The sequence below is a fragment of the Colobus angolensis genome, unplaced genomic scaffold, assembly GCF_000951035.1.
Source record: "Colobus angolensis palliatus isolate OR3802 unplaced genomic scaffold, Cang.pa_1.0 Scaffold29, whole genome shotgun sequence".
In the NCBI taxonomy this organism is placed as follows: domain Eukaryota; kingdom Metazoa; phylum Chordata; class Mammalia; order Primates; family Cercopithecidae; genus Colobus; species Colobus angolensis.
In genome coordinates this window covers 5,488,636-5,498,257 of record NW_012116154.1, presented here as the reverse complement: position 1 = coordinate 5,498,257, position 9,622 = coordinate 5,488,636, and the positions used below count along the sequence as shown (strand labels likewise).

The following is a 9,622-nucleotide window of genomic DNA, read 5'->3' as shown; positions in this document are numbered from 1 at the left end:
CTCCCTTCCCCCCCTCCCGCCAAATATCTCGAGGGCTAGCGTGTTTGCAAGGCGACCACATTGGGAAGAGTGTGGTCAGAATGACCCCAAGCCACTCTTTAAAAGTTCAGGGTACTTTGCAGTTGTAACTTTGGCAGCTCCACCAGCGCGCGCAACATTTCTTTCTATGGGCACATCCTGTACCAGTCATTTTGAAACCCTTCTTAATTGTTTCTAGCCGCTTCCTGACGGCTCTGTGATTATGAGACCCCCTCAAACTTCACCAGGCATTAGGTTTTGTTTTTGTTTTTATTTCAAAGAGGTGTCATTTTGTTTGAAATCCACCTAGATGTGACTTTTCCTGTTTTGATTTTACTTAACATAGCTTATTCTCTAGAAGTTGCTTTAAAACTAAATTGAAAGTGATGGTTGTTCCTTCCACCAAACAGTTTAATTTTCAGGGTGCCCCATATTAATGGATATGTTTTCACTTCATAGATTTCTCATTGTTTCCTTTATGATGGGATGATTTCATTTATTAATAAAAGCAGACTTTGAAAGAGCATTTAAAAATGACCTGGTTTAAATAGGTCACACCCAAAAAACTCAGCTATCTGTACAAGTTCAAACTTCTCAACTTTTTGCACTGGACCTAAGCTGAATGCAGAGGCCCTGGTCCAAAACCCTTGGTTAGGAGGGCAGAAATGTCTTCCCTAGATGTGAACTGGGATTGGTAGGAGTTGGGAGAATGGCCACCTCTGGTTTCTGTTGTGTTTTGGAAGTCAGCTGTATGTGGGAGGGGTTGGGGTGGAAAAAGAAAGGAGAGCTGCTCCCAGAGGCTGAGAATCCACCTTGCAGAACGACTTTTTATATTTCTGACTCTTCGTGTTCTGTCACTTCTGTGGGTTAGGAATACCTGAACAGGTGAGTTCGGCACCTTTTTCTAGAGTTGAGATGGCTTCTCTTGGTCGGGAAAGAAATGTGCGTCATCATCAACTTCCTGGGAGCTGTCTTAAGGAATAAGGACATGGTATGAAAGAGTTTGCCTAGTAAAGGTTTAACTGCTTTTGTAAACAGGTGTTTTACAACGATTTGAAATTGGATGCTATCATAGTCTCATAGTCTGCCTGTTTCCTGTTATTTTTTTCTGGCATGTTATAGAAAAATAAGACCCCCACAAGTGCTTTCTCTCCAGACTTATCTATAAGTAACCATTGACATAACATGCACTACTGAATAGTAGCCACAGCTGTGAGTTAAAAGGTATCATATAAAATGTTTAGGCCAGGAGCAGTGTCTTACACCTGTAATCCCCACACTTTGGGAGGCTGAGGCAGGAGGATCGTTTGAGCCCATGAGTTCAAGAAAGATATTGAGACCCCATCTCTACAAAATTTTTTTAAATGAGCTAGGGGTTGTGGCACCCAACCGTAGTCCCAGCTACTTGGGAGGCTAAGCCAGGAGGATCACGTGAGCCCAGGAGTTCAAGGCTGTAGTGACCTATGACTGTGCCAACTCAATGGAGCCTGGGTAACAAAGTGAGATCCCATCTCTTAAAAAAGAAGAGTTTAGGGGATATTTTCTGAAGTGAACACAAGTAGAGTATTCTAACAGTATTGAGTGCAAGGAGACATGGAAGGGACTAAGTGGTTCAAAGCAGGAAATAAAATCATCAGGTGATAATTAAAATCATTTCTTTCATGTGGATTTGTCCAGTCATTTGCAAACCAGGAGAATAGGAAAAAAAATCACTGGTGTAGTTATAAATTATTACATTATGTTTTCAAAGGAAAATGTTGCAAACGAGTCTCCTTGTCATAGTCTATTGTTATCCACCCCACTAAGAGTGCTGGGACTTCCCTTTTTCACCATGACAGCATTTCTGGTTGGGTGGCAGTCACACAGTGTTGACCTGGTGTCCCATAAGGCATAGTTTGTCAAAACACTAGTGGGTATTAGGAGGAAACGTGCAACTCTGAAGCAATAGAGCTTGCCCCTTCTTCCTCATTATCCAGCTGGTAATAATCCCTGTCCCCCACTTCCCTAGAAGGCAGCTCTGACAAGGAAGGCTGCAATCACAATGAGATGTACCCCTGTGCAGAGCCAGATGTGGGTGGGTGGCTCCTTTGTGGTCCAGATCTTCTAGGATCTTCTAGGATGTACCACTGGCAAGCAGTGTGGAGCCTGAACCAAGCAGCATGGCTGTTACCTCTTCTGTGTTCACAGCAGCATCTTCAGTTGTCTTGGTGCCTGGAGTAGGCACCACAGCTGCCTGCTTTGTTGGCCACCAGCTTTCTGGCAGAGCAGGTGGTAGGGAGGAGAGCAAGGGGCTCAAGAGGATTGTGTCTTTCAGCATGCTTTTAATTTGAGCTGACAGAATGGCGGCTCCCGGAAGCCCTTCCTACTCTCTCCACAGCATTTCTCTGTAGGTCCCCAGTTTTCACTCTTTTCAGATGCCCAGAGAACTGAAAATGTATCACAGCCCATTTGGGGACTTCCTGTGTATGTGTGAGTGCCTCAGGATCATTTGTTTTGCCCGTTTCTGGTCTACCGTGATGCCCTTCTCAAGTTTAATGACCACGTTAATTTCAATATTTTATATATTTCTCAGCAGGTTTCATCTCCTGGTCATTAAACTTAAGAAGTAAAATCTGCTCATTAAAATGACTGAGTCCATGGCCAGGCATGGTGGCTCATGCGTATAATCCCAGCACTTTGGGAGTCCAAGGCAGGTGGATCACTTGAGGTCAGGAGTTTGAGACCAACCTGGCCAACATGGCAAAACTGTCTCTACAAAAATATAGGTATACAAAAACTAGCCTGGCATAGTGGGATGTGCCTGTAGTCCCAGCTATTTGGGAGGCTGAAGCAGGAGAATCGCTTGAAGCCGGGAGGCAGAGGTTGCTGTGAAACATGATCGTGCCATTGAGTCCATTCAGCAGCAGAGTAGTGTTGGGGTTTGTATCCCTGTAGTGATGATGAAGGATTTAGGTTTTCAGTTAGAACCATTACCTTACAATTTCCTTCACTGACTTTTCTTCCTTTCCAACCCCATATTCCAATAAAAAAGATCTTTAAACCAGATTCTTCATGAAAGACATGAAGGTTTTCATCTTCAAGATTTTTGACTTTTTTTTTTTTTTTTTTGAAATGGAGTCTTGCTCTGTTGCTCAGGTTGGAGTATAGTGGCACGATCTCGGCTCACTGCAAGCTTCGCCTCCCAGATTGAAGTGATCCTCTGCCTCAGCCTTCTGAGTAGCTGGGACCACAGGCGTGCTCTACCATAGCCGGTTAATTTTTGTATTTTTAGTAGAGGCAGGGTTTCACCATCTTGGCCAGGCTGGTCTTGAACTCCCGACCTCGTGATCCACCGCCTTGTCCTCCCAAAGTGCTGGGATTACAGATGTAAGCCACGGCACCCAGCAGGTTTTTAACATTTCTAAGCCAAAAGTTCCATTTGATGAGGTCTTAGATGCAGGGGCAATGTGTCCCTTTTCAGATTTCAGATGTTTAGAAAAATATTTGTCACATTTGGGCCAACTGAAAAACTCTTGATATGTGGGTTTCTATGAAACTGTGCAGAATGTAGGAAATACATTTTAGCACCAACAAAGAGGCATTCAATTTTGAGTGTGCCTGTCTCCTTTGAGATGAGCAACAGTTATTTTTCTCTTAAAAAGACAATGCATTTATTTAACAGCACATTTTATATAATCAGCAAATCTAAACTTCTGAATTAGGTAAGCCCTATGGGTTCGTTGTCAGAATTAGTGAATTTATATAAGCAAAGTGCTTAGAAAACAGTGCCTGGTACACAGTGAGCACTCAATATTATTTATTGCTATTATTGTGTTTGTTTATTTTATACCTTTAGAGTATAATTTTGATGTTAGGTTTGGATTGCTGAGGCCAAGCAAAATTTAGATAGAACAACCTAGCTAATCCACTAGAAAGATATTTGAGGGTTATTCCCATCTAAAGATCTATGGGATCTTTGGATATCATCTATGGGAAACAGCAGAAGTATGTGGATAAGACAGATATGGATTCAAATCCCGCCTTCACAATTTATTAGTGAGGGAACCCTTTGGTAAAATGAGGATGACAAAACCTACTTCTCAGCGTTGTGAACGTACAGAAGATCATGAATGTAAAATGTCCATGAAGTGGTAGGTGGTCAACAGATATTACTCTAGCAAAGAGGTTAAGAGCAAGCAAACTCTGGAGCCAAAGGGCCTGGGTTCAAATCCCAACTCTGCCACTTCTTATAGTATGGCCTTGGGCAGGTGACCTCACTTCTCTGTGCCACTATTCAATAATATTCCTTATTGTCCAATGTTTTGTAAGTTAAATCAGTTAATAAACACACGATGATAATGTGCTGATAGCTATTCTTTTTACTTTTAGCAGAATAACTTAAAGGAACCCTGCAGGTGGGAGGGTTATACATAATCTCTGAGGGCCAGGTAGGACCCTCCCCGATTTCCCACCCTTTTTCCTGTACAATGAAGAGAATATAAGAAGTGACAGTGCCATTCTAAAGGACTAGCCTCGAGTTGGTTCTAATTTATATGACTCGTGCCTGTAATCGCAGCACTTTGGGAGGCTGAGGCTGGCAGATCACTTGAGGTCAGGAGTTGGAGACCAGCCTGGCCAACATGACAAAACCCCTCTACCAAAAATACAAAAATTAGCCGGGTGTGGTAGCGCACACCTGTAATCCCAGCTACTAAGGAGGCTGAGGCAGGAGAATTGTTTGAACCCCGGGGGGGCGGAGGATGCAGTGAGCTGAGATCACGCCACTGCACTACAGCCGGGGTGACAAAGTGAGATTCTGTCTCAAACCATAACAATAATTTACATGAGAAAGAAGTCATTCAAAAGCATCATTACTTTACAGGTCAAATTAGAGAGACACACCCCAGTGCTAAAGCATCCTTGATGATGAAAACATTTAGAACCACCGGTTTCAGGAGCTCCATGCAATGGTGAAACAGCCTCTGCTCCAAGGGTTGTTGCTCCCTGTGGGATTCCTGGGTGAGGAACACGCTGCTCCCATTGGGGTGGAATCCTGTGGAGGAAGTTGATGAAGAGTGTAGCCAAGCCAGTGAGCCTACTGCATGGGATTAGAGTACTTCAGGTTGCAGTATAATTCTGTTCAGGTGCCTGCCCACTCCATCTGGCATAAAGAACAGAGAAATTAAACCATTGATTCACAGAGCAATGTGAGTAGCCGCCTGGGGACTTTCTGTCCATTCTGGTGTCCCCAACAGCTAATCAATATTGGCCGGTTCCTAATCTGGCCTAGAGCTAGAGGCCACTAACACCCGTCCATTCATCCTTTCTTCTCTCCCTCCCCGCTGCCACCAGCATTCTGAGAAGGTGAGGACTGAAACTGCAGAGGCTGTTGTGTTGTTAGTTACTGGAAAGTCCCCATCCTGCTCTCTGTGGTTTGCTGTGAAGGATTGGGGGTGGGGTAGGAAGAAAGGGGGTTCCCAAAAAGCAGTTTACTAATACCTACCCTTGCTTCTCTCACTTCCTGATCGATAATTCCCATCCTTTCTTCATGTACCTCCCCCACATTTTTGTTCTTGAAGGGAAGATGGGAGCAGCTTTCTATCCCCACACAATGTTGGGGACATTTGGTATTGTACATTATGAAAATAAGATTTGCCAGATTTGAGAGATGGAAGAAAACTTGGGGATGATCGTGTTCCATTCTCTTATAAGAATAAACAAGATTTGGAGAAGCTGAGTAACTTGCTTTTCCAACTTTACACTTGAAAGTGTTTCCATGAGGAAGTTGGGGTTCTCTGCAGCACTTGGACGGGAGTCAGGGACTTGGATTGTCCCCATTCTGTCACTAAATTTGGACAAGCCACTTAACTTTTCCAGAATCCAGTTGCCTCATTTCAAATATTAGGGAAATTTCTAAATGGCTTAAAAAGGACCTTGTTAACTTTAAAATTTTATGATTCTAAGTGTATGCTGCCAGAGGTAATGTAGCACATTAACAAGATTATTGAAACTGTTCTAATAAAGGACATCTTTGTGTCTTGGGTAGCTACTATGTTTAAAGACTGTGCTAGGTAGGAGTTGTGCAGAATACAAAGGTTCTCTGTAGAGGCATAGGGCATGTATATAGACAACACTACTAACAAGAACATCACTAGAAGCTCATTGGAATCACAGTATTTCTTGCTGAGGGTATGAAACATAAGAGTTCTCCTTGGAATAGGAGGTTCTATCTGGGGCTTAAAGAATGGTCAAAGGTTGAGTGCAAATAATGTGGATTGAGATGGCTTTAAAAAATAATCGAATGGTTTGTTAGTATTAAACTGGTGCAGAAGTAATTACAGTTTTTGCCATTCCTTTTAATGGCAAAAGTTGCAGTTACTTTTGCACCAAATCCCTAATATTATTTACATAGTTTATCTCTGTTATGGAACTTTTTATTGACAGGTAATGTAGAAACTCACTGGATCTAAGTTACCCTGAATCTTATATTAGCAGAATCTGAATTGCTTATAAATAATTATGGCTATGTTGGAGTTAGAACCTATTATTTGATAGTTTATGAACAGTGCTAAGGTCTAATCTACTTTTTACAGAGAAGCTAAGTACATGCTACAGCTGGTTGAAAAGCAAAAACTTTAGGCATTCAAATAGTTTTGTCAGTGAAATGGCAGGACTCATTTGATGACTGATTATTAATCAACTGATTTAAGTGACTGAGTTTTTTTTGTACTGTGTATATCTATACTTTAAGAAGGAAATTGAATGTAATTCTGCTATGCTTGTTGCCACTATATTAATAACTGCTTCATCTAAAATAATTGATAGAGCTCAGATTTATCCTTTGTAATAATTCTAGTGCTTCTTTAAACATGTTTTGGGATTAGCAGCTGTCAACAGTTAGAACATGAAACAGATTCTGTTACAGGAGTAGAAGTTGATCCAGACATTTAATGTCTTTTTCACCTGTAAGTGAGAGAGAGAATAAAGAGAAAGAGAGATCATTATTTATGGGATTAGATGAACTTCAAGTCCGTTTTCATTGTTAGGAGAAGCTGTGCTTTAAAGTATAGTCAGGGACTTTAATTTCATGAAATGCCTGAGCTGTAAATAAAGTATTGCTTTATTTTTTATTTCTTGAACATTTGAAAAAAAATTAGCTATGAATTATGTTCAAATTATATTAAGAAATTTGCTCTTAGCATTGTGCATATATATTATACAGAAAAATGTACAGTAAAAAGAATAGACTTCAGTTCCAGTTCAGAAAAGGTTTAAAATTTGAATACTGATTTTGGAAACCCCAAACCTTACGAGTTCAAGAAGCTTATGGTCTTCTTGAGGGACACCTATTCAAACTCTCGAAAATGGTGATTGGGTAGAAAGTTCAGAAAAGCCTGCTGATGCATGCCCTAAAACACCTTGGAGAAAAGAGGTGGTAGTTGCTTGAAGTAGGACTTAAGTACTAGTTGGAAATAGAAGACAAGGATGGGGACTGTTGGGAGATGACTCTCCATGGGTCCTTCCTGTTTCTACCACATCTTGTGAGCAGGGCATTGAGTGCCTGTGTTCCAAACTACCTTTTCCATCATATTTCTACAGCAAACAGTCATGGAAGATAGAAATAGAGTCTTCTCTGGAGCAAAGGGCAGACATGCTTGCTTCCTGTACTTCCCACTGTAAAATATTCCGGCTCCCTAAACTCAGCTTCCTTTCCTGTAACCCACCATGATACAGATGTCACCTGGCCTCTGGGAATTGGGTGTCAGGGAACCAACACAAATGCTGACAGTCTGGCTACTGTGACTGCTCTGAGTAATAAATTGTCCTTCGTCTCCAACCCAGGAGTCTCATGTTTTCTACCAGCAGGCTAACTTGTGGCAGGCTAACATGTTAGTTTGCAAGTAAGGTAAAATCTCAGACCCTCTGCAGTTTGTGGCAGGGATTACATTCTGAGGAGAGAGGAACAGTATGTTCCATGGCTCAGAGACATGAGAAATCACTTTTTATATGGGGAACCATAACTAGTTCTCTATCTTCAGAGCCGAAAGGTACACCAAGGAGGTCATTTTAGGGGAGAATATAAAGTTGGAGATATAGACAGAGCCAGATTCCCGAGAATTGCGGGGAGTTATTAGAGAATTTTTAGCAGTGACATGATAAATCTTGTGTTGATTAAGTTACTCCAGGAAATATGTGATGGGTGGATTGAAGGATGGGACACCTTTTCTCTAGGAGAAAAACGAAAGAGTGGATGGTGGAGTCAGAGGTAGCAATAGGATGAAGAAGGAATCTGAATGACTCCTTGGCCATTCAGTGAATAGTGATGCTATTCACCTAGATACAGCGTATAGGAGGGGAAAAAAATTCTGGGAAGGAGGGAGATGAGACTGAGTTAGCTTTAAAAATAACTAAATTGAGACCTAGGAGCCTATAGGCTATCCAGATAGAAATATTTAATGGCCTGTATGCATCTGGAACTCAGGAAGGAGGCTTCCATGGGAGCAGAACACCTGGGTACCATTAGGGTGTATGTGGTAGATGCATTCTTGTGCAGCAGTCAAGGGGATGGGCTTTAGAGTCAAGTGCAAATTGCCCCCCATCCCCTGTGATAAGTGACTCAAGCTCTCCAGGATTCAGCTTCCTAGTTCATAATAGTGGGCTCTAGTGGATAAGGCTGTTATGAAGGTTAAAGGAGACAACATACGCAAAGTGTGTGGTAGAAGTCACACACTGAGCAGCAGCAGCAGGATGATCAGAATGTGGTGCTTGACACCAAAAGATTAGGTGAGATTGTCCAAAACAGCAGGTAGAATGAGGGGAGAGGATGAAGTCAAACACAGAAAGAAAAAAAGCCTTTGAAGTATGTGAAAAGAAACAACCAGAAAGGTAAGATGAGAACCAGAAGAGTTTCAAGAAGGAAGGTGTGGCCAAGATTGAGAAATTCATCAGCGTGAATGGCAGTCAGGGACTAAATAGCCCCCTTTAAATTTTACAACCTTGGGGACCTGGGCAACCTTAACAGAATTTCAGTGGATCCCTAGTGCAAACCAGGCCTTACAAACCAGGAATGGATGGTCAATAGGAAGTGGAGACAGTAAGTGTAGACCTTACCTTGGAGATAAGGAAGAGAAAGAGCCATGGCCAAAGGAAGTTTGAAATCAAAAGAAATATCTTTTTTTTTTTTTTATTGGAGAGACCTCAGTTATTCTTTTAAAATACTTATTGAATCCCTTCTTTGAGTCAGGCACTATGGCAGACACAAGGGAGATAGCAGTGAATCAGACAGATGCAGTGCTTGCCTTCGTGGAGTGTCACCCTAGCATTTGTCCGTATGCTAGGGGAGTGAGGCAGGCGCAGGGGAAGGGAGTGGATACAGGAGAGACTAAAGATCCAGGGAGCAAGTGAGTAAAGAATAGGGCTTGAGATCCCACAGACAACTCAGCTTTGAACAAAAGGGTTTTGTCATCCAATGGGACAAGAAGGCGTTAGGATACATCAAATGTGGTTGTTGAAAACAGAGAAGGGCTGGGCACTGTGGCTCATGCCTATAATCCCAGCACTTTGGGAGGCCAAGGTGGGCGGATCACTTGAGGCCAGGAGTTCGAGACCAGCCTGGCCAACATGG

At 42.2% G+C, this 9,622-nt stretch overlaps 1 protein-coding gene across 3 annotated transcripts in view; it reads left to right on the top strand.

Moving 5' to 3' along the window:
* TBC1D1 (TBC1 (tre-2/USP6, BUB2, cdc16) domain family, member 1) overlaps positions 1-9,622 on the top strand; it is a 249,133-nt gene that overhangs the window by 846 nt on the left and 238,665 nt on the right. The gene's annotated exons all lie outside the window — the stretch shown is intronic.